Genomic DNA, 22,314 nt, shown 5'->3' on the forward strand with positions numbered 1-22,314 from the left:
TTATTGAGAAGGGGAAAGAAAAAGGCACAAAGTGATCTCAAGGCAAAACTTCTTCCTTCGCATTTGAGAGAACTCAGGTGTTACTGTAACTTTTTTTTTTTTTTTTTTTTAACAAGAGGATCATCCAATGGGAGGTCTCAGAGGAAGTCTCAGGGCTCAGGACTCCAAAAGCAGGTGGTGTACCCAGTCTTAGGGCGTCTGCCCCCAGCACATGCAATCTGTAGCCAGCATTCTTGGAACTTTGGTTGGTGGCTTCGGGGAACACTAATAGGCTGACACTCTGAAAGGTCTCCTCGGACGGACGTCTCCGGCTCCAGTCGTATGTCCTCTGAGCGAGGGCCGAGTTGCTAGGGAGACTGCGGGGGCGGGAGTCCGTTGGGACCCTGTGCAGCCTCTTGCTCTCCTGAGGGCTCCTATGGCTCCTCCTGGGATTCGGGCGCGGAATCCAGAGCAGACGATCCTGCGCCTCAGGGTCTCAAGGTGCTCTGCACGTCTCAAGGTGCTCTGAGGCTTGGAAAGACACCTTTTCGCCGGCAGTTTCAGCGAAGAAGCACGCGGGAAGCGAAAGTAGGTCCCAGTGGAACTCTAGGCCGTCCCAGGAGGGCTCGCAATGGTAAGGACAGGAAGGGAGCATCCAGGACACCCAATGTACTGAGCTGGGGGCTGGAGGTATCTGGCCCCGCCGCCTTCTTTGCGGAATCACGGGCCTACCAAACTCGGAGGGGAGATAGCAACTCCATTGCGGTCTTCTTTCAGCAGCTGACACCGGGTATCTGGGACTCGGAAGTCAACATCTCGTTTTTATACTCTTCTGGCCTCATGGGCGGTCCAAATCAGATTGTAAGGGAGGTGGGTGGGAACCTTAATTTTAGGAGCAAATTACATCAGGACATGGAATTAATAAGATTAACGCGGCCGGGCGCGGTGGCTCAAGCCTGTAATCCCAGCACTTTGGGAGGCCGAGACGGGCGGATCACGAGGTCAGGAGATCGAGACCATCCTGGTTGACACGGTGAAACCCCATCTCTACTAAAAAATACAAAAAACTAGCCGGGCGAGGTGGCGGGCGCCTGTAGTCCCAGCTACTCAGGAGGCTGAGGCAGGAGAATGGCGTGAACCCGGGAGGCAGAGCTTGCAGTGAGCCGAGATCTGGCCACTGCACTCCAGCCTGGGCGGCAGAGCGAGACTCCGTCTCAAAAAAAAAAAAAAAAAAAAAAAAAAAAAAAAAAAAAAAAAAAAGATTAACGCAAAGTCCTATCATCTGTGATGAAGTTATCTAGTTAAATAGTTTGCTTTAGGGATTGAAAAGAAAAAATACTACCTTTCTTGTGGAGAGAAAGGTTTTTGGGGAGACCCTGGTTAGAAAGTTCCTTACTGCCCCCAAAATGCATTGCTGGTACTGGAGCACACTGGGTCCCTTTCTGCCCCAGAGTAATGCTTGTTAGATGCCTAAAGGATCACGATGTTACTGAGGAGCAGGCCAGGGTGGTTGCCAAATTTTTTAATCAAAATATCATTTTTTGTGTATTTTATTATATTATTATTCTGTATTATGTTGACTCATGTTGCATTTTAATTTTAGATTCGGGGGTACATGTGTAGGTTTGTTAAAAGAATATGTTGCGTGATTCTGAGGCTTCTATTGATCCCATCACCCAGAGAGTGAACTACTAAGTCCCCAGGAGGAAGTTTTTCAGCCTCTATCCCCTTATCTTCTCCCCTCTCTCCTTTTGGAGTCCCCAGTGGGCTATTATTCTCATCTTTATGTCCCTTTGTACCAGTTTTAGCTCCCACTTATAAGTGACAACATGCAATATTTGTTTCTGCGTTAATTTGCTTAGGATAATGGCATCCTTACAGAATAGTTTCAAGTTGGATAATGTGATGCCTCAGGCTTTCCCCCCCTTAGGATGCTTTGCCTATTCATTGTCCTTTTTTTTTTTTTTTTTTTTTTTAATGAGACATTGTTTTTCTCTGGAGCTCTGGTGGGAATGCAGTGTCATGCTTTTGGCAGCCTGGACCTCCCAGGCTCAAATGATCATCCCTGGTCAGCCTTCAGAGTAGCTGGGAACAAGAATGTGCCAACATACCTGGCTAATTTTTTTTTTTCTTTTTTTTTTTTTTTTGCATTTCTTTGCAAAGATGGGATTTCACCATGTTGCCCAGGCTAGTCATTGCCCAATTCTCCACGCCCCCGCTCACCCGCCCCTGGAGATGGGGTCTTGCTCTGTCTCCTAGGCTGGAATGCAGTGGCACAATCTCGGCTCACTGCAACCCCCACCTCCTGGGCTCAAGTGATTCTCCTGACTCAGCCTTTCAAGTAGCTGGGATTACAGGCCCCCACCACCATGCCTGGCTAATTTTTGTATTTTTAGTAGAGACAGGGTTTCACCATGTTGGCCAGGCTGGTCTGGAACTCCTGACCTCAAATGGCCTGCCCGCCTCGGCCTCCCAAAGTGCTAGGATTAAAGGCAGGAGCCATCACGCCTGGCCTCATTGCCTAATTCTTAATGTGGTCTTTCACTCTCCCAGTTTTGTCTTCTGCTGTTGAATTGCTGAATGTAAAGTATTGCAGAATTTGGGTGTATGTGTACAATAACATACAAGGGAGCTGACAGGGCATATAATCTCCTGGGCTCAGGATTGGTGGCCTCTGGTGTCCTGGTGCCTGGTCTGTTGAATCCCAGGCCTGTTGCACCCCAGAGGAAAGTCCTGCTCCTGCTGCACCCCAGGAGGAAAGTGCTGCTTCATTGCATCCATCTCACAATTGGTGACAGAGTATCAGGAACTCAGAAATCTCCAGTGTTTGCATTTTTATACCCTTCTGCTCTCTTGGGTGGTTCTAAGCAGATAACAAGAAACTGGGTGATGACTTTAGTCTTAGGAGCAAATTTTCTCAGAAGATGGAATTAATGATGTTAACAAAAAATTTTATCAGCTGGGATGAAATTATCTAGATTAGTGACAGTTTGGTTTAGGAAATGAAAGGAAAAAGTACTACTATGCCTGTGGAGGAAAAGCTGTTTTTATGGTGCCTGGCTTTCTTATAGAAAGTTCATTGCTGCACCAAATCACATTGCTGGTCCTAGAGCAGACTGAAACCTTATGTATCAGCAAAGAAAAACTTGGGAGGGAATGTGTAAAGGATGATTTGGGATGTTATTGAGGAGCAGGGTAAGCATAGTTGCCCAATTGTTAGTATGGTCTTTCCCAGTTTTGTCGTCTACTGCTGAATTGTTATATTAAGAAGATTTCGACCAGGTGCAGTGGCTCACAGCTGTAATCTCAACACTTTTGGAGGCCAAGGCAGGCAGATCTCTTGAGCCCAGGAATAGGAGACCAGCCTGGGCACATTGGCAAAATGCTGTCTCTACAAAAAATACCAGCCGGGGGCGGTGGCTCACGCCTCTAATCCTAGCACTTTGGGAGGCCGAGGTGGCTGGATCATGAGGTCAGGAGATCAAGACCATCCTGGCTAACACAGTGAAACCCTGTCTCTACTAAAAGCACGAAAAGAAAAAAAAAAAAAAAATAGCCGGGCGTGGTGGCAGGCGCCTGTAGTCCCAGCTACTTAGGAGGCTGAGCCGGGAGAATGGGGTGAACCCGGCAGGCGGAGCTTGCAGTGAGCCGAGATTGCGGCCACTGCACTCCAGCCTGGGTGACAGAGCCAAACTCTGTCTCAGAAAAAGAAAAATACAAAAGTCAGCTGGGCGTGGTGGCACCTAACTGTAGTCCAGCTACTTGAAAGACTGAGGCAGGAGAATCACCTGAGGCCAGGAAGTTGAGGCAGCAGTGAGCTGAGATTGAGCCACTGTACTCTAGCCTGAGCAATGGAATAAGAGCCTGTCTCCAAAAAAGAAAAAGATTTCAGCACTTCTGTGTACAATAGCAAGAAGCTAAAATCTCAGGCCCCAGTGGCTAAGTTACAGAGAAGTTATATGCCATTCTAGATGAGTGACCCTTGGCACGTTATCTATCCCTGTAGCCTTTATTAACTACCTCTGAAATGGAAGCCAAATGTACTCTCATTTTACAAAGTAACTATCAGGAATACTTTTGATAGCAAAAGTTAATGTTTAGACAGTATCTGGTTGAAAGTAATTTGCTCAGTTTTTAACAATATTATCATTGTAGATTTTAGCATGGATTGAAAGATAACCTTAATCGGAATGAATGTAAAATGGGTCCTTCTTTGTTGTATTCTTTCTGTAGATTATTTCTTCCTTTTCATATCCATTGTGAAATCGGAATTCATGTGAGTCAAACATGGTATTTACAAAGCATCAATGGTTACAATTATAGAATTACTTAATCAAACATTATTGTTTACTATTATAAAACCTGATCCCAAAATTTAGCAAGCATGTTTTGATACCCTACCGTGTTCCAGGGGCTATAAAGGGAGCCACAAATACAAAGATGAGGAACTGGCTGCAGCTCTCACAGCTCTTACTAATGAGAGAATAATCTCGAGACTGTTCAGAACACAGCTAACTCTGTGTTTACTCCAGGAGCTGATTTGAAAACCAGAAAGACAAGGTTCAAATGTGATGCTTCCCTTCAAAGCCATGTTTCTTTTTACTTGAAAAAAGGAAAATATACAACTATAGAACAGGAAATGAAAAATAATGAAACAATGAGAATGACAAAATAGATATAGAAGGCAGAAAATTGATAGGTCTTGTTAGGTGAAAGGTTTATGGACTCTAGATGTCTGGAGAATGGATCCCGAGAGCAGGAGCAACCCCTACCTGCCAGTAATTGCTAGCGAAACACCAGTGGTGATCTCAGAAAAGTAGCTTTATCATTTCTTTGAGCATGTAGCTGGCATATGTCTCTCCAGGATTGAACAGTGAATAGAAACTTGCATTATAGAGAGTTGGCAGTGCTCTGGATGGGTATAACACACATAAGAGTGACAACTCCCAAAGGGGATCTGTGTCACCCAGGTAGACACCTGCTGTCCAGGCTCTTATGTGGACAAGCCTCTCCCTCCAAACTGTGCAAAAGAATCTACTAGTTCTTTTCAACTCCCCTAGACAAAAACTGCCAAGGCAGGTGATGCTTTGTTAAAGAATCTTAATTTACACAAACTGCAATTATACTATTATACTTATATCTAAGTTCTAGTGGTCTCCAGTATTTGTGGAAGGGTCCACTAATTAACTAACCCATTTCCCATTTGTCCTGAGAATACTGGCTGGCGGTGCTTGCAGCTGTATTGTTTACCCTGAGATAACTGGTAGATTACAGTCCTAAACTTATCCTCAAATGCTTTTCAGAGAATTACATCAAAGTAGGACTGATACGGTTGGGACAGCTTGTTTGAACAGAAAGCTGAAAACAGATACCATATGATCTGGAAAAAAAAAAATTTGTGAATGATCTCGGGGTAAATGCTGCAGCTGCATGTGCCACCTGCCTGTATTCTTGGGGCAAAGGGGAAATGGGTAAAAAAATTGCTTATAGTATTTTGCTTTTACATTTTATTTATTTTCTCTTATATCCTGGAAGAATTAATGTGTCATAACCTAGAGAATAAAGAGGTCAGCTGATATAGGGGTCAACTAATCTGATATACTCAGGGAGAAAATGGAGAAACACACCATCAAGCACAATCAGTTAGAGCTCCCTTAAAAATGCCTTGACTACATCTTTGGCCAACCTCATAATTTATGGAGTCAATATCATATATGTGGGCACTGTATCATCAGTAATTAAATAATTCAATCAAAACTAAATCAAAACTGACATCTTTACCTAATCATGTATCAGGTTTGCCTGGAGGCCAGCATGGCATCTTGGGCAGAAGACTAGAAGATTGTTGTAATCTGGAGACCTCCCACATGGGTCACTGAAAGCCATTATTTGTTTTCTCTCTTTCCCTAGCTGTAATAAACATTTTTTTTTTTTTTTTTAATTTTCAAGGCAAGGTCTCACTCTGTAAGCTCAGACTACAATATAGTGGTACCATCATAGCTCACTTCAGCCTTGAACCCCTGGGCTCAAGCAATCCTCTTGCCTCAGCCTCCTGAGTGGCTGGGACTACAGGCAGGAACTATCACACCCTGCTAATTAAAAACTTTTCTTTTTTGGTCGGGGGTAGAGATTGGGTTTCACTATGTTGCCTGGGCTGGTCTTGAACTTCTGGCCTCAAGTGATCCTCTTGCCTCAGCCTCTCAAAGTGCTTGGATTACAGATGTGAGCCACCATGCCTAACCCATAATAAAGTTGTTCTATTCTTAGAATCTTCTCTCATGATGGTAATTCCACCTTCATTTGTATATGTGTGTGTGTGTGTGTGTGTGTGTGTGTGTGTGTGTGTTGAGATCTCAGCTCACTGCAACCTCTGACTCCTGGGTTTAAATGATTCTCCCACCTTAGCCTCCCAAGTAGTTGGGATTACAAGTGCATGCCACCACACCTGGCTAATATTTTTGTATTTTTAGTAAAGATGGGCTATCACCATGTTGGCCAGGCTGGTCTCAATCTCCTGGCCTCAAGTGATCCCAAAGTGCCAGGATTACAGATGTGAGCCACTGTGCATGGCCCAGATTTTTTTTTTTTTTTTTGCTTTGTTCATTGCATTATTCATACCAAAGTGGAAGTATCTGATAATTCTATCCTTACTACACTAGCTAATATAGGATCCTCCTAGCTACCTTTCCAGCTCACTTGTGTTAAGTTTCTTGATAGCATTTATCCTATAAACACTATCTTATTTGTTTGTTGTCATGTTTACTGTTTTTATTTTTTTCCAACCCATGAAGGTGTCAAATACTTTATGGCCAAGTCCGTGTCTGCTTGTTGATCACTTATCTCCGGCACCTTGATCACTACATAGCACAATATAGACACTTAGTATTTGTAAATGAAGAGTCAGTAAATGTATTAAAAGACTCAGTGTGGTGGCTGATGCCTGCAATCCCAGCACTTTGGGAGGCTGAGGTGGGAGGACTGCTGGAGCCCAGGAGTTTGAGCCCAGCCTGGGCAACATAGGGAAAGTCCATCTCTACAAAAAATTAAAAAATTATCTGGGTGTGTGGGGTACACCTGTAGTCTTAGCTACTTGGGAGGCTGAGGTAGGAGGATTGCTTGAGCCTAGGAGATTGAGGATGAACAGTGCTTATGCCACCACCACATTGCAGCCTGGGTGACAGAGTGAGACCCTGTCTCAAAACAAATAAATGAACAAAAAAAAGGGTAGTGTTCAGAGCTCTATAACTGATTATAAACTACCCTATAAAAGGATCAAGGTAAAACAATAATTGTGGATGATAAAATTATTAGAATAGCAATGGTTAAAGACACAATCGACAAGGAAATTGGTTATATTTATGACATACCACAATTTAATATAATGATGATAATTAGTTCTGATAACATATACTAAGACATTTCAGAATCACAGGAATCTCATAACATTTTGGAACACACATTAATAACACATTTATATAAATACAATCCAAAAAGGTTAAACATCATTTCATATTTGATAATACTTGTGTGATTTTATTATGCCAAGTGAGCCAAATATGCCTCTCTGGATTTCAGGGGAAGTAATGTCAAAAAAATTAGTGAGGGCAAAAACACTGAATTTAGAATTAGATTTTAGAAAGTTTGTCAAACATCAAAGTTTTAAAACATTTGATATCATAAAATAGGATCACAGGTCGTTGTAAAATAAGTCATTCATTTAGTCAAAATGGTAACTCAAAGATTTCAAAAACAGAAAGGCAAAAACTTCTACTCTTTGAGTCTTTCTTTCCCAAACATGAGACCTAATAAAGACAGGAGGAAGTCAACTAAATCTGTTTCTCAAATCTTAAAGACAAATCTATTAAATTGTAATCATCTAGACCATAAGATATAATTTTTATAAACTTTTTCATAACCTTTCATAATTTTTAAATAAAGAATGTCTTAATGCTCCAATAAAACATTGTTAATCTGACCCAGGGGCCCACATACTGGTCTTGCATTAGTGTTCCTTTGATACTAACGTTTCATTTATAGGCTGGCCTTAGTGATTTATGCCTGTAATCTCAGCACCTTGGGAGGCCTAGGTGCGCGGATTTCTTGAGCTCAGGAGTTCGACACCAACCTGGGCAACATGTTAAAACCCCCGTCTCTACAAAAAAATCCAAAAGTTAGCCAGGCATGGTGGTGCACACCTGTAGTCCCAGCTACTTGGAAGGTTGAGGTGGCAGTGTCACTTGAGTGTGGGAGGCAGAGATTGCAGTGAGCCAGAATCACACCACTGCACTCCAGCCTGGGTCAGCTAGAACCTGTCTCAAAACAACAACAGCGACAATAACAAAAACACAACTGTTTAATTTATAGAGAAACTCTGAACTAATTTTGTCTCTGAAAATGGGTCCTTACAAACTCATAATCCACTTCTTCTGCAATATTCCCAGGGATTAAGAGGGTTGAATAGTTTTTATTTCTGGCCCCACGTCTCACGAATGCCCCTTATTCTGATTTTCATCTTCGCCTATGTCTGAAAATGAGGCTTCAATTGCTATCAATGCTTAAGATTTAGCAGGAGTTAGCCACCTTTTTAGATCCAGGAGTCAAAGCCTTGTAATTTAGTAGCACAATGACTTTAAAAGAAATGCAGAAAGTTGGCCGGGCGTGGTGGCTCACGCCTGTAATCCCAGCACTTTGGGAGGCCGAGGGGGGCGGATCACGACGTCAAGAGATTGAGACCATCCTGGCCAACATGGTGAAACCCCGTTTCTACTAAAAATACAAAAATTCACTGGGCTTGGTGATGCACTCCTGTAGTCCCAGCTACTCTGGAGGCTGAGGCGGGAGAATCACTTGAACCCAGGCGGCGGAGTTTGCAGTGAGCCGAGGTCCTGCCACTGCACTCCAGCCTGGCGACAGAGCGAGACTGTCTCTCTCAAAAAACAAAACAAAACAAAACAAGAAATACAGAAAGTTTCATGGATACAATAACCTAATTTTTAAAAAACTTCCCAAAAAAGAAGTGTGGGAGGGGAGGGAGGAGGGGGGTGTTGGGGAAGAAGCAGGTTGCAGTTGAACTCTTGGTGGTTCCTGGAAAACTGGCACAAGTATTGGGGGGCACACGATGGATGGAAAGTGAGAGGACAGGGTCCAGAATATACTGAGCTCAGGGCTTGCAGCCTCTAGGGCCCCTGGGCCTCTTCAGCAGAACCCCAGACCTCTGGCTCACCGCGAAGAAAGTGCTGTGCCACCGTGTCTGTCGCAGGTAATCAGGGACTCTTAGACTCACAAGCCACCAGTTTTTGTAATTTTATACTCTTCTGGTCCTGGTCATTCCACATAGCTTAGGAACCTGGCTGATGACTTTAATCCTGAAGCAAATTGCACATGAAAAGGGAATTAATGACACTAACATAAAATTCTATAATCTAGGGCAAAAGCTATCCAGAGTCAAATAGTTTGGTTCAGGGGATGAAAAAAAAAAAAAAAAAAAAAAAAAAAAAAAAGGCAGTACTGGGTCCGTGAAGAGAAAGTTTTTCTGGGGAACCCTAGTTTATAGAAAGTTTATCATTTCCCCAAATCACATAGTTGCTCCTGAGCAGAGACTGGAATTCTGTCCTGCCAGGAGAAAAATGCGTAGGGGTGATTAGAAAGGAACATTTGGGATGTTAGTGAGGGGCACGCAAGAGTAAGTTCCTAGTTCTCTCTCTCTCTCTGTAAAATACACATAAGTTTACACATAAAGTTTACCATCTTAAGCATTATGTGTACAGTTCATAATGCTTTGCAACCATTATCATCATCCATGTCCACCACTCTTTGTATCTTCTAAAGGCGGAATTTGCTCTTATTGCCCAGGCTGGAGTGAAGTGGTATGATCTCGGCTCACCGCAACCTCCACCTCCTGGGTTCAAGCGATTCTCCTGCCTCAGCCTCCCGAGTAGCTGGGATTACAGGCATGTGTCACCATGCTTGGCTAATTTTGTATTTTTAGTAGAGACAGGGTTTCTCCATGTTGGTCAGGCTGGTCTCGAACTCCTGATCTCAGGTGATCTGCCCGCCTCGGTCTTCCAAACTGCTGGGATTACAGTCATGAGCCACCACACCTGGCACAAGTTAGTTTTAACTATTCTTCATCATTTTGTATTTATTTATTTATTTTAAAGTTGGGGTCTTATTGTACTGCCCAGCTTGGTCTCAAACTCCTGTACTGAAGCAATTCTCCCACCTCAGCCTCACGAGTAGCTGGTACTACAGTACTACAGGCATGAGCCATTAAACCCAGCTCCGTAAATGTTTTCAGTATAAACATGTTACAAAACATTTATAGGGGCTTTTCTTTCTTAAAAAAAAAAACTGGCCATTAGAGGCATGACACTGAGTAATAGAGCTATCATAGTCCTTATTTTAAGACATATTTTCATAACTGGTGCCACGTACTTATACTTGTTTATCCACTTGTATATAATATTGCATTAAATCCTAAAATTGACACAGTCTAATACTAAACAGTTATTATTTTAGAGATGCATGGTATCCATTTCCTGTTGTTCAATTTCTCTCCTTCCAATTCCCTTTACATTTCTATTTTTTAAATGTGATTTTTTTCCGAATTCCATCCTGCCTTCTAAAACCATCTCATATTCTAAAATGTTTCTGGCCCTGTATGCTATATTTTCTGATATCACTTTAAATTTTCTTTTTTTTTTTTTTTTTTTTTTTTTTGAGACGGAGTCTCGCTCTGTCCCCCTGGCTGGAGTGCAGTGGCGCGATCTCGGCTCACTGCAAGCTCCACCTCCCGGGATCATGCCATTGTCCTGCCTCAGGCACCTGAGTAGCTGGGACTACAGGCGCCTGCCACCGCGCCCGGCTAATTTTTTTTTTGTATTTTTAGTAGAGACAAGGTTTCACTGTGGTCTCGATCTCCTGACCTTGTGATCCGCCCGCCTCGGCCTCCCAAAGTGCTGGGATTATAGGCGTGAGCCACCGCGCCTGGCCAAATTTTCTTATTGTTTTCTGTGATTTCTTTTTTGCAGTCCTTCTTTATAGAATTGTAGAGTTTAGCAGTCTTCTCATTTTTTGTTGGTTTGTTTTTGTTTTTGTTTTATTTTGTTTTTTTTTTTGTGTGTGTGCGTGCCTGATTTTTAATTTTTGTTTTATTTTGTTTTGTTTTTTTGTGTGTGTGCCTGATTTTTAATTTTTTTTTTTTTTTACTTTAAGCTCTGTTGGGCTTGAGTGCCTGTGATTTCTATGTCATTTCCAACAATCTGATTCCATGGCGCCCTCAAAGCCCTCATCTCTGTGGCTAACATAGGAGATGAAAGCTCAGTTCCCAGAGTATTCAAACACCAGAATCGATGAAGAGAGGGAGAGAAACAAAAGTAGACTGTAAGACTTCAGAATAGGAAGTGAGAATGGTCACATGGGAAGCCTGCTCCATATCCAAATCACAAAACCACTTTCCAATTCTACTTTGACAATTTATTGCCATTTTCTTATACCGACAACTGGTATTTAATCAATCTAACAAGAAGTGCAAGGCAAAGACAGTTTTATTCCCACGTTCCATTGAGATTGTAGCACCTAAGCTCCTCTATATTCAAATTTAAAACTGTGACAGTGTGAAAAAAAAAATGGCCTCATAGCTAGACACAATTAATACCAACACTGAGTTTCTGGGTTTTAATTTATCACATCTAAGGTGACAGAAAAGTTTTGAAGTCCAAAGGGTGATTGCTACTGCAAGTTTTTTCATCTCTTTCTGAAGACAACCATTTTTCTGTGCCTGGCACACTGCAGGTTGAAGCTATGGGGATGCATAAATCTTTCTCCTGGGATACCTACAGGAAGGAGTGAGTCTCAGATGCTGCAGGCCCTGAGATGGGGAGAGACTGTGAGAGAATAGCCTCCCTGGGCCAAGTATGCACCAGTGATGTTCTTGAGCCTTCAGTGTTGCTGGATTTTGAAGTTTTGCTGGATGTTCAGTTTTGCTGGATTCAATCCATGTGAATTCTTGAGATGGGCATGACCCACATTGGCAGAATTCTGCAACTGCCTGGAATGTCTGACCTGGAGCTGATGCCCTGGAATCCCATGGTTGTCAATTCAAAAGGCACAGGGCTGGGGGTCTTCCTCATGGCTCCATAAATTTAATTTCTACTTCCACCCTGTGAATATAAACTTCAGACCATTGAAGGAATGTTTATTGATGATTGTTCTCTGATCTCAGCATGGAGGCTATGCTCAGCTTCAAGATTACCTCAGGACAGTGGACCACTGCCCTTTCCCACCCTGTTGACATCATATCCATAGTTATTCAAAGACTCCCTGGAGTTCAGCCTCCAGCTCTGATGTGGGTCCCAGTCCCCTTCATGCCACCATGCCCACCTATATGTGCTTCCAATCCTGACTCTACCCACTCCAAATCTATGTCACGGGTGGAGAATATGGAAGAAGGCTTCGATCCTCATGTACAAAGAACTATGAATTCTGAGATCTAAAAGTAAAGTTCCTTAGCACATTATTGATTATACGAACAGATTTTTTTCCAGTTGAAAGCCTTGAAGTGATTCAGAAAATGAAGAGCAAAATATGGAAGGATCTTCACTGCAGACACTTCCAGTTCCAGGCAGGGCATAGTCCTATGGAAGTCCACAAGAACAGCATGAGGGCTCCCACTGGGGTGCATTAATTCATTCCAAGGCATTGGTAGAAAGGGCTGGTGCCATGAGCCATGAGCAAGACTGGGTTCCTTTATTTTCTGGGTTCCTGTCTGTCCTAAGCCTCAGTTTTCAGCAATTTCTTGGGGGCAGCCTGGGCTCTGAGAGTTGCTCTGGGCATCTGTCTGTCCATCTTCGCTGGTTGGCATCTCCTGGCTGGGTCAGGGCCCATTGTGTTGTGTTGTCTATAGCTTACACCTGTTTTTCAAGTGTGTGTAGCTCTTCTCTGGTTTCAGCAATTGGCCCCAGACATGTGGGTCTCAACAACATTTTTTGTCCCCTTTAAACTTCAGGAATGACTCTAGCTTATGTAAGCCCAGCATGGCAGCCTGAATGCACTGCACTTCATATGTGCACAGAACTGGGGACACTGACAGTAGTGGCTCAGTGCAGTAAGGCTGTCCAGTTCCCAGTCCTGGCTTATTTTAGGTTTAGGCCAGGTGGCATGTGGGGCTCTGGACATACTGCTTTCAAGACAGCCCTTCCAAAGATGATGAATGGGGCTCCATATTTTAGCCTCTAGATCAGGCAAAGCTATGTGGCTTGTCTAGGAAAGGGAGTAAATGATTCAGTACAGTACGGAGTGTGCTCTGTCATATACAGAATGGCAGACACCAAAGTCCAAGTAGTTGGGGAGATGATCACTAATTTGCCTGGAAAAATTGCCTTAGGACCTGATAGGATTAAGGTGAAAACTGTAGACACAATTGAAAATCATCAGGGTTGTTATGATTGAATCAGGTAAGAAAAGGGGAAGTGAGGGAAATTCCATGGGATGTTAGATTCTCATTACAGCCAGTGTCTATCGTAGGGGAGAAAAAGTAATAGTTTTTAGTCCATGCATGAGTTGTGATGATTTGATTTCTTTGCAGTCTATATTAAACCATCCAGCTTCAGCTTACAGGTCTTCAGGAAAAGTATAGTTTAACTTCAGCAATTCCAAGCCACAAGGATAGAAGGAAAGTTAGAAATATTAGTTTGAACAGCCATAGTTAGATTTTTTTTTTTTCTTGAGACAGGGTCTTGCTTTATCACGGAGGCTGGTGTGCAGAGGCACAAACAAGGCTCACCGCAGCCTCTACCTCCTTGGCTCAAGCAATCCTTCCACCTTTGCCTTCCAAGTAGCTGTGACCACAAGCACATGCCACCATGCCCAGCTAATTTTTGTACTTTTTGTAGAAACAGGGTTTTGCCATTTTGCTCAGGCTAGCCTTGAAGTCCTGAGCTCAAGCAATCTTCTCACCTCGGCCTCCCAAAGTGCTGGGATTACAGGTGTGAGCCTGACACCCAGCCGATTGCCCTATATTAAAGGGAACAAAAAGTTCAAGATCCAGTCTAGATTTCAGGAAGATGACATCAAAAACAATGAGCTAGAATCTAATGACAGGTACACTATAGTTTTTTTTTTTTCCTGACATTTTTTTTCTGTATGCTTATGCCCTTTTCTATCAAACAACATGAAAGTATTAATAAAACTAATTTGTTTGCAAAATAAATTTGATGTCGTTAAAGTTGGCCTAATTATTTACACAAGTGCAGAAGGAATAGTGGTTTATCACATAGGCTCTCTTTAAGTTAGCTTTTCTGGACCTTTTCATAAGGAATCTCAAATTACACTTTTTTTTTTTTTTTTTGAAACGGGGTCTTACTCTGTCACCCAGACTGGAGTGCAGTGGCGCAATCTCAGCTCACTGCAGCCTCTGCCTCCTGGGTTCCAGCAATTCTTCCACTTCAGCCTCCCTAGTAGCTGGGATTGCAGGCGAGCGCCTCCATGCCCAGGTAATTTTTGCATTTTTAGTGGAGACAGGCTCTCACCATGTTGCCCAGTCTGGTCTCGAACTCCTGACCTCAGGTGATCCACCCACCTCAGCCTCCTAAAGTGCTGGGATTACAGGCATGAGCCACTGTGCCCGGCCATGTTCTTTGCTTAAAACATATGAGATATGGCCCAGCTTTATAGTTATTGTCATGCTACCTTACATGCATGTAAATCTCTTAAGGCTAACTCAATACTAGTGTTCTCTGTCTCTTCTATTGGGTACACAGGGGTCTTTTTGTTGTCAGGATTGTTTTATTTCCCCCACAGTGGATATGTTCTTCCCCTTTCTTTCTTCCTAAGTGGATTATTCTGAGAAGCAGTCAAAAATAGGGCTACCTAGAAGATGGTTCCATGTGATCAAGCAAACTGTTGTGTTCATGGTAGGTTCAGTTCATAGAACCCAGTGTTGTTACAGGTAGTGGGGAATTCTCTTTAGGAAAAAGAATAAAACTTTTGAGTACAAGATTATAGACCTGTTTAAAGGGATCCTAAAAGCTAAGCTTCCTTAGCTGCATGGTAAATTCGCCTCTGACCCTGACCCAATTTGGGCCAATGAGGTAGCACAGCATGGAATTGCCTCTTATTCCTTCCTTTTTCACTTCCCTCTCTTTTAACTCCCACTCTCTTTAAAACAAACAAACAAACAAACAAAAACTCACTTTTGAATTAAAAGGTTTCACATAAGTTTTCACTTTAGCTAATACTTCCTGGGGAAGCCAGGTGAAGAAAAATATGTCTCTCTGCTTAACTTACATGCTTTGACCTTTTTCCTTTGCTGTCTGAATCCTCAATAATTCAATCTGTACTGAAAAGATTATGAGGGTGCCTACAAAAATAGAATGATTCAGTCCACTATTGACTTTTGAATGGCCCCGAATGAGACATGATGCCAGTATTTAATAAGTCTGCCTGAGCGGGGCAGAAAAAATACATAGAAAGGCCTTTTTAAGTATCAAGCAAATATGAATATTTATAAGCCAATTTTGCATATCAGTCTTATCAATCCCCCAATTTTTGGTTAGCCAATAACTCTCATGATCACAGGTATTAAAAAATTATAAATAATGGATTAGCGTACTGAATCCAGAAATGTAAGTTTTTAAAAATACATCATGATCTTGTGGGATTTATTCCACAAACTCAATATTGGTTTAGCATTTGAAAATCAGTTAATATTATTCACATTAACATTAAAAAGGAATAAAACTATATGATAATATCAGTAGATGCAGAAAATCATTTAAAATTTAACTTATTATTAAAACAAAACATATCAACAAATTAGAAAAAGTGGATTCCCTTATTTATTTAAAACTATATCTATAAGAGACATACAGTTAATATTCCACTTTGAAGGAAATAAAAAATGTTTAACCCCAAAATACATTTATTTGACATATTTTCAGATGGCTGTCAGAGAACCAGCATAAGAAATAGCCCTACAATGCTGTGGTTTGTGGGAAAAATTTACATCTGTGGACAATCTGCACTGATACATAAAAGCCTTCTCTTGTCCACATCTAGGAAGAATTAACAGAGAGTCTGGAACCGTTAAAGGTTTTCTCCCACCTTTAACTTGTTTTGCCATGATCCACTTTTTTCTGTAGACTCAGGATAGTATATAAGCTCCTGCACCTCACTGAGGGGCTGGGCAATCACACATTTTGTATGTGTTTTCTCCTATTAATCTGCCTCTGTGAGTTGATTTTTAGAGCAAACTTTCAGAGTGCTAAGAGAAAGATTTCCCTGGGCGCCTGAAAATTGGGTGCTTTGAGCAGGAACAGAAAGTTTGGCTCTTTTGGAAGCCCACGGTTGAGGGAAAGCAGGAGCTGATCGGCTAGCATAAGGATAAGAATTTCTTACCAGCCAGATTCCAGGCTCCACTCTGTGGAATCTGGTCACTCTCTGTTTATTTTTCCTGTCCAAAATCTTGACTGATGGGAGAAAAGGATTTGTGTGACTAGTGCCGGTGTATCGACTCTGTTGTACTTTCTGGTACTTTGTGGTAAGAATCATATTGTTTCATCCTCTTTCCTCCCAGAATAGTCTTTTCTTTGTCTTTATCTTTCTGTGTTGCTCTGTCATAAAGAGGAGTAAGGAGTATAGCAGTACAGATGAGGGTTTTCTCTCATCTTGTTTTGTTTTTTTAAATTTTAATTTAATTTCTTTTTTTTTATACAGAGTCTTGCGCTGTTGTCCAGGGTGGAGTGCAGGGGCATAATCCGGGCTCACTGCAACCTCTGCCTCTTGGGTTGAAGCAATTATCATGCCTCAACCTTTGTGTAGCCGGGATTATAGGAATGCACCACCACATCCAGCTAATTTTTATATTTTTAATAGAGACTGGGTTTCACCATGTTGGGCAGGCCTCAAACTCCTGGCTTCAAGTGATCTGCCCACTTCGGCCTCCCACCATCCTGGGATTACAGGCGTGAGCCACCAGTTCCCAGTCCTATTTTGTTTTTGTTTTAGAAACAGGGTCTTACGCTGTCACCCAGGCTGAAATGCAGTGGCATGATTATAGTTCTCTGTAACTTCAAACTTCTGGACTCAAGCCATCCTCCTGCTTTAGCCTCCCTAGTAACCAGGACTACTTTTTAAAAAATACTTTTGTAGAGATGGGACTCCCTATGTGCTCAGCCTTCTCATGAACTCCTGGCCTCCCAAAGCACTAGGATTACAGGTGTGAGCCACCATGCCAGGCCCGAAATAATCAATATGCCAGAGGTATATTGTTATGCTGGTATATTGGGGTGGTGTATTCTGGTGTCCAACAGTCATATTTTGATAGAGTGTATCCAGAATAATCAACTCAGAACGTAGGTTGGTATCTTGAACTGGAGTGTTAGGGAGAAGGGACACAGTAAAATCACACACACACACACACACACACACACACACACACACACACACACCCCATGAGAAGATGAGTCTTAAATTTGCACCAAGAGTTGATTTCTTAACACTGAATGCTAAAATTACATTTATCTATTCAGTCACAGGCAGAGCTATACACACTCCAATTTCCCTAAGTGAGGCTGTGCAACTACAAAATGGAGAGAACTGAGAAGCAAGCCCAGCACAAAGCATGTGCTCACCACAGTTTTCAGTTGAGAATGAAACAAGGTAAAGCACAAAATACAGTTGGCATGGTGTCTGTCACAAATAATGATTTTTATGCCACAAACCACACAATATGTGAGTAAACTAAAAGGGGAGGCAAGAAGCTGAAATTGTTTATGAGAAATTGCACCTTACAGATACTGGAGGAGTGGGGAAGATGATTTTCCCACTCACCCAACCATTTCAATGTATTGAGCTACACCGCAAACAAAACCAAATACAATAAAAAAAATAGGTTTCAAAAATTACAACTCAGCTTGGCATGGTGGCTCATGGCTGTAATCCTGGCATTTTGGGAGGCCGAGGCGGGTGGATCACATGAGACCAGGAGTTCGAGGCTAGCCTGGCCAACATGGTGAAACCCCGTCTCTTCTAAAAATACAAAAATTACCTGGGTGTTATGGCAGGAGCCAATGGTCCCAACTACTCGGGAGGCTGAGGCACAAGAATGGGTTGAACCTGGGAGGCAGAGGTTACAGTCAACCAAGATCATGCCACTGCATTCCAGCCTTGGCGACAGAGTAAGATTCTGTCTCAAAAATAAATAAGTGAACAAAATAAAAATAATTAAAAAAATAAAAAATCACAACTCTAATCTCTATGCTATTTTCAAGACATAAACTAAAAAATGGCACTAAAGATTGAAAACAAAGGAGTGGATACCTGAATTTGATCAATTCTAAGGTAAATGTTTTTATCATTTAGTATCTCTGAAACATGTATATATTTTTAAATGGGTGGCCTCTTACCATTGGGACACAGTACAATTTGCAGCATTCTCCTCTGTTAATGGTATATGTAATAATGTCTCAGGTGACCCCTTCTTGCAGGGCTTGTAATCCCAGCTATGTTATTTTATTTTATTTTATTTTATTTTATTTTTTTGAGACAACATCTCCCTCTGTCACCCAGACTGAACTGCAGTGGTGCAGTCACAAATCACTATTCACTGCAGCCTGAATCTCCAGGGCTCAAGAGATCCTCCCACTTCAGCTTCCCTAGTAGCTGGGACTACAGGCACTCAAGACCAAATCTGACTAATTTTTCAATTTTTTTTCTTTTCTTTTTTTTTTTTTTTGTTTTTTGTTTTTTTGTAGAGGCAAGGGCCTTACTTTGTGCTTAGGGTGGTCTTGAACTTCTGGACTAAAGAGATCCTCCTGACTCAGCCTCCCAGAGTGCTGGGACTACAGGAGGGAGCTACTGCTCTGAGTCAGCTTTTCTGCTAAAATGCTCTGCTGAGGTGGAAATGAGGAGGGTGAAGCAGTGGGCGGGCATTTGTTTTAAAAAGGCTCTACCTAGGCTGTTCCTTTTGGTGAAGTGCTTGTAACTTTTAAGGTGGAAACGATGCCATTTTTCATTTATTCTCCCGTCTGTAAGACCAGAAGGCAATTGGAGGATCCTGGAATACGGGGAGAAACCAGGTAGCAGAAGAAGTAGTATGGTGGGAGGGGAAGATCAAAACAAACACCTTGGGAGTGGGTGAGAATTGCGACCCCAAATTGGGTCTCCTGACTTGTCAAGGCCCTTCTCTGGGCTCCTCTGCACCTGTCCTCTGCCCAGGTTCATCCAGAAAAGGATGGAATTGGTTGCATGGTGCCTTCAGGATGCGATTGGGAGATGATGCGTTTGCGTGGGAACGCTCTTGGTAGGGTCTGTAAATCTCTTGGGGGGGGGGGAATTACATCCGGATGTATAGTGTTTTTTTGGGAAATGTGAAAGCTTATGGGAAAAATACGTTTTTCTTCCAAGCCGTGGCAGTTCCTTATTTCCTGTGAGGAAGGAGTTTATAGCCCCACTCTTGACTGAAAAGTGTGAGAGAATTCAAGCTCTTGAAAATTCAGCTGTTTGCATTTCCGGAAAGACAGAGAAAGCCTCAGTGATCCATTTCACAAATCAAGGGTATAGGAAAGTGGATGGCAATTTGAGATGTTTATTGGGTTTAGAGAGGGAACAGACGTCTGCCATCAATCCCACCTCCTGTGCTGGAGTCTTGCAGTTCATTTTTCTCTCCAGCCCTCTTCCAACTCCTATGCCCAATATCAAAGACATCTGACAGAGTTAACCATCAGAATCAACGAGCGGTTCCCACAGAGTTCGCTCCTGCAGGAGTGGTACCGGGACAGGCGAGGGAGACCTGAAGCTGCGGTCAGAAAACGCTGTGCCTTTTACGCTCCTAGGGAACCTTAGACCGAGAGTTTCAAGTGTCGAAGGCAAGCAGTTGTCGGCCCCTCCTGTAGGATCCTGTGGGTTCCGGACCCGGAAGAGAGCCTGGGAGCCAGGGGTGACCTGGAAGAGCCCAGTCACGGAGGCTGGATGGCTGTTTGCTGCGTAGGAAGCTGTTGGCGACCAGAATGGTTTTTACTTTGTTCCTGGGACCAACAGGATCTGCGTGGTTCTCAGGGCATAAGTCAACTACTCTCCCACTGCGCAACGCAATGCGTGGAATGCAAGAACAGTACAGACTTCCTGCCGGCCTCGGTGGCCAACGCCTGTGATCCCAGCACTTTGGGAGTCCCAAGCGAGCAAATCACTTGAGCTCAGGAGTTCAAGACCAGCCTGGGCAACATAGCGAGACCCCAGTCTCTAATACACACACACACACACACACACACACACACACACACACACACACACACACACGAATTAGACGGGGGTGGTAGCACTCACCTGTGGTTTCGGCTACTCTAGAGGCTGAGGCGGGAGGATCGCTGGATCCCAGGAAGTCGAGGCTGCACTGAGCCAAGATGACACCACTGCACCAGCGTAGGCCAGAGAGGAAAAAAGAAAAGGACAACAGACTTCCCTAAGCCTGTGGGGGACAGAGTGGGTAGAACCGGTAGCACTTTGGAGGCACCAAGCGCGCGGTTGGTCGGTCGCTGCACCGTTCCTTTCCCAGCGCCAGCGGTTTCTCACTGCCAACGCCACTCCTTTGTCAGCGTTATCGGATGCTCTCTGACTGCAACCTTCCTTCCGCCAAAAGTTGTCTTTTGCAACTGCACAGGCATTTGCTACGGGCAGGTGATCGCTGGGTCCCAGCGCCGCTGGTTTCACAACTTTGCGGGTGCCCCACCCCACCATCACCCGCCAGCAGCATAATCGGTGAACCGAGCCCGCGGTTTCTCCGCTGCGCCTTCGCCCATTGCGTCCTGCGAAGCCAGTGGACTCGCTGATCGCAAGGTTGGTTTCACCAAGTCCGGCGTTTCTTGGCACCGCTCTGTGCTTTGTGCTAGCCCAGGCCGGTCTCAGCACCGTTAGGTGCCCTCCAAAGGCGACTCTCTGTCATGGGTAGGAAAGCTGTTATGAGACGACAGTTTTTCAGAAGTTTCTAGTCGAGTCCAGCTGACAGTGGTTTCTGAATCGCAGAACCACTGGTTGCGCGGAGCTGGATGGTACTTCTGTGGCCGCGAATGTTTCTCTGTCGTATCCCCAAGGCTGTCGTCGAAATCGCGGTGTTTCTCTGGCCCCACAGCCACGCGGGTAACTTCTTCAGTGGCTGCGGGGTTCCCTCCACTGAGTTGCTCGTTTTGATCCGCGCTTTGTCACAGAGACCAGAGCAGACACTTTTCTGTTTGTGTCAACTGCTAGCTGTGCTGTGCACAGTTTTCTTGTCTCCGTGCGAGGCTTTCTCCAGCCGAGGCCCTGTAGTGCCGGTGTAGCGGTCACAGCACCCAGCGTTTCCATTGACTCTTTCGCCAGCAGCGCGGTGACAGCGGTTTTGCCTTCACAACACTTGTTGAACGGAGTTTCTCGGTGGCCGAACTTCTCTTTTTTTCTCAGAGTCGACGGTTCCTTGGTGACAGCACCGTTGGTTGCGCCAAAACGAATGTTGTCCTTGACAACGTCGCTGGCTGCATTCCCTCCCAGGCTCCTGGCACCGCCATTTCGCCGAGCGGTGGTCTCTTGTTCGCAGCTCTGTGCCTCCATTTATCGGTGGCGGCAGCCCTCAGGCCACGGATCTGAGATGTTCAGAGTGGCAGGTGCCCCAGTTGCGCTGAGTCTGGCGTTGCCGGACGGACGGGTGCTGCAGGGCTGGGCGGGCGGAGCCCAAGGCTCCTCGGAGCCGGTGACAGGGGAGCTGCACGGGCACAGTCTCTTCCCAGGGCCGCCGCACGGGTTCCGGCTCGGCCGCCAGAACGCAGTCCTGGGGCGGCGCCGCTGCGCGTCTCTGTCGCAGGACCCCGCGGTTTCCCGCGACCTTGGCTTCTGGGTCCTAGCAAGTTTCCGTTTCGCGGTGCCCAGGATTTCTACCCCCGGTCCAAGTAGGGGAACGGCCAAAATGTGATTTCTCAGCCCAAGCAAGTCCTGACTTAAGACAAACACCGGTCTAGCCCTGGCTGCGATATCTGGGCCGTAGGAAGTCACCGTTTTGCCATAGGAAGGCGAAGTTACTCTGTGACTCATTTGTCAGCAGCTCCGGGTCTCCGGTAGCCTCGGATTTCTCATCGTAACAGCCGTGGGGTCAACCCAGCCTCAAGTTTCTTAGTCCTAGCAAGTTCCGGTTTCCTACTAGTGAGCCTTGCTTTAGCTGCGCAGGAGACGTTTAACTCCTGTGGAAATCTGGGTACCAGCGAATGCATTTTTTTGTTTTGTTTTGTTTCGTTTTGTAAAGGTTTAGTGATGGTCAGTTTAGCGGTGTTGGGAGCTCTTATGCCAAGTTTGGTTTCGCAATAGCGAGTCCCG

The 22,314-nt window shown here is 44.1% G+C and overlaps 1 long non-coding RNA gene across 1 annotated transcript; it reads right to left on the reverse strand.

The window, feature by feature from the left end:
* Positions 1–1,932: 1,932 nt before the first annotated feature.
* LOC105487468 (uncharacterized) lies at positions 1,933–21,118 on the reverse strand. The gene is made up of 2 exons (XR_011625039.1): positions 20,302–21,118; positions 1,933–19,970 (listed from the first exon to the last, which is right to left on the reverse strand). It is a non-coding gene; the product is annotated as an uncharacterized lncRNA (long non-coding RNA).
* Positions 21,119–22,314: the final 1,196 nt, after the last annotated feature.

This window comes from Macaca nemestrina, chromosome 6, assembly GCF_043159975.1.
Source record: "Macaca nemestrina isolate mMacNem1 chromosome 6, mMacNem.hap1, whole genome shotgun sequence".
Taxonomy (NCBI): Eukaryota; Metazoa; Chordata; class Mammalia; order Primates; family Cercopithecidae; genus Macaca; species Macaca nemestrina.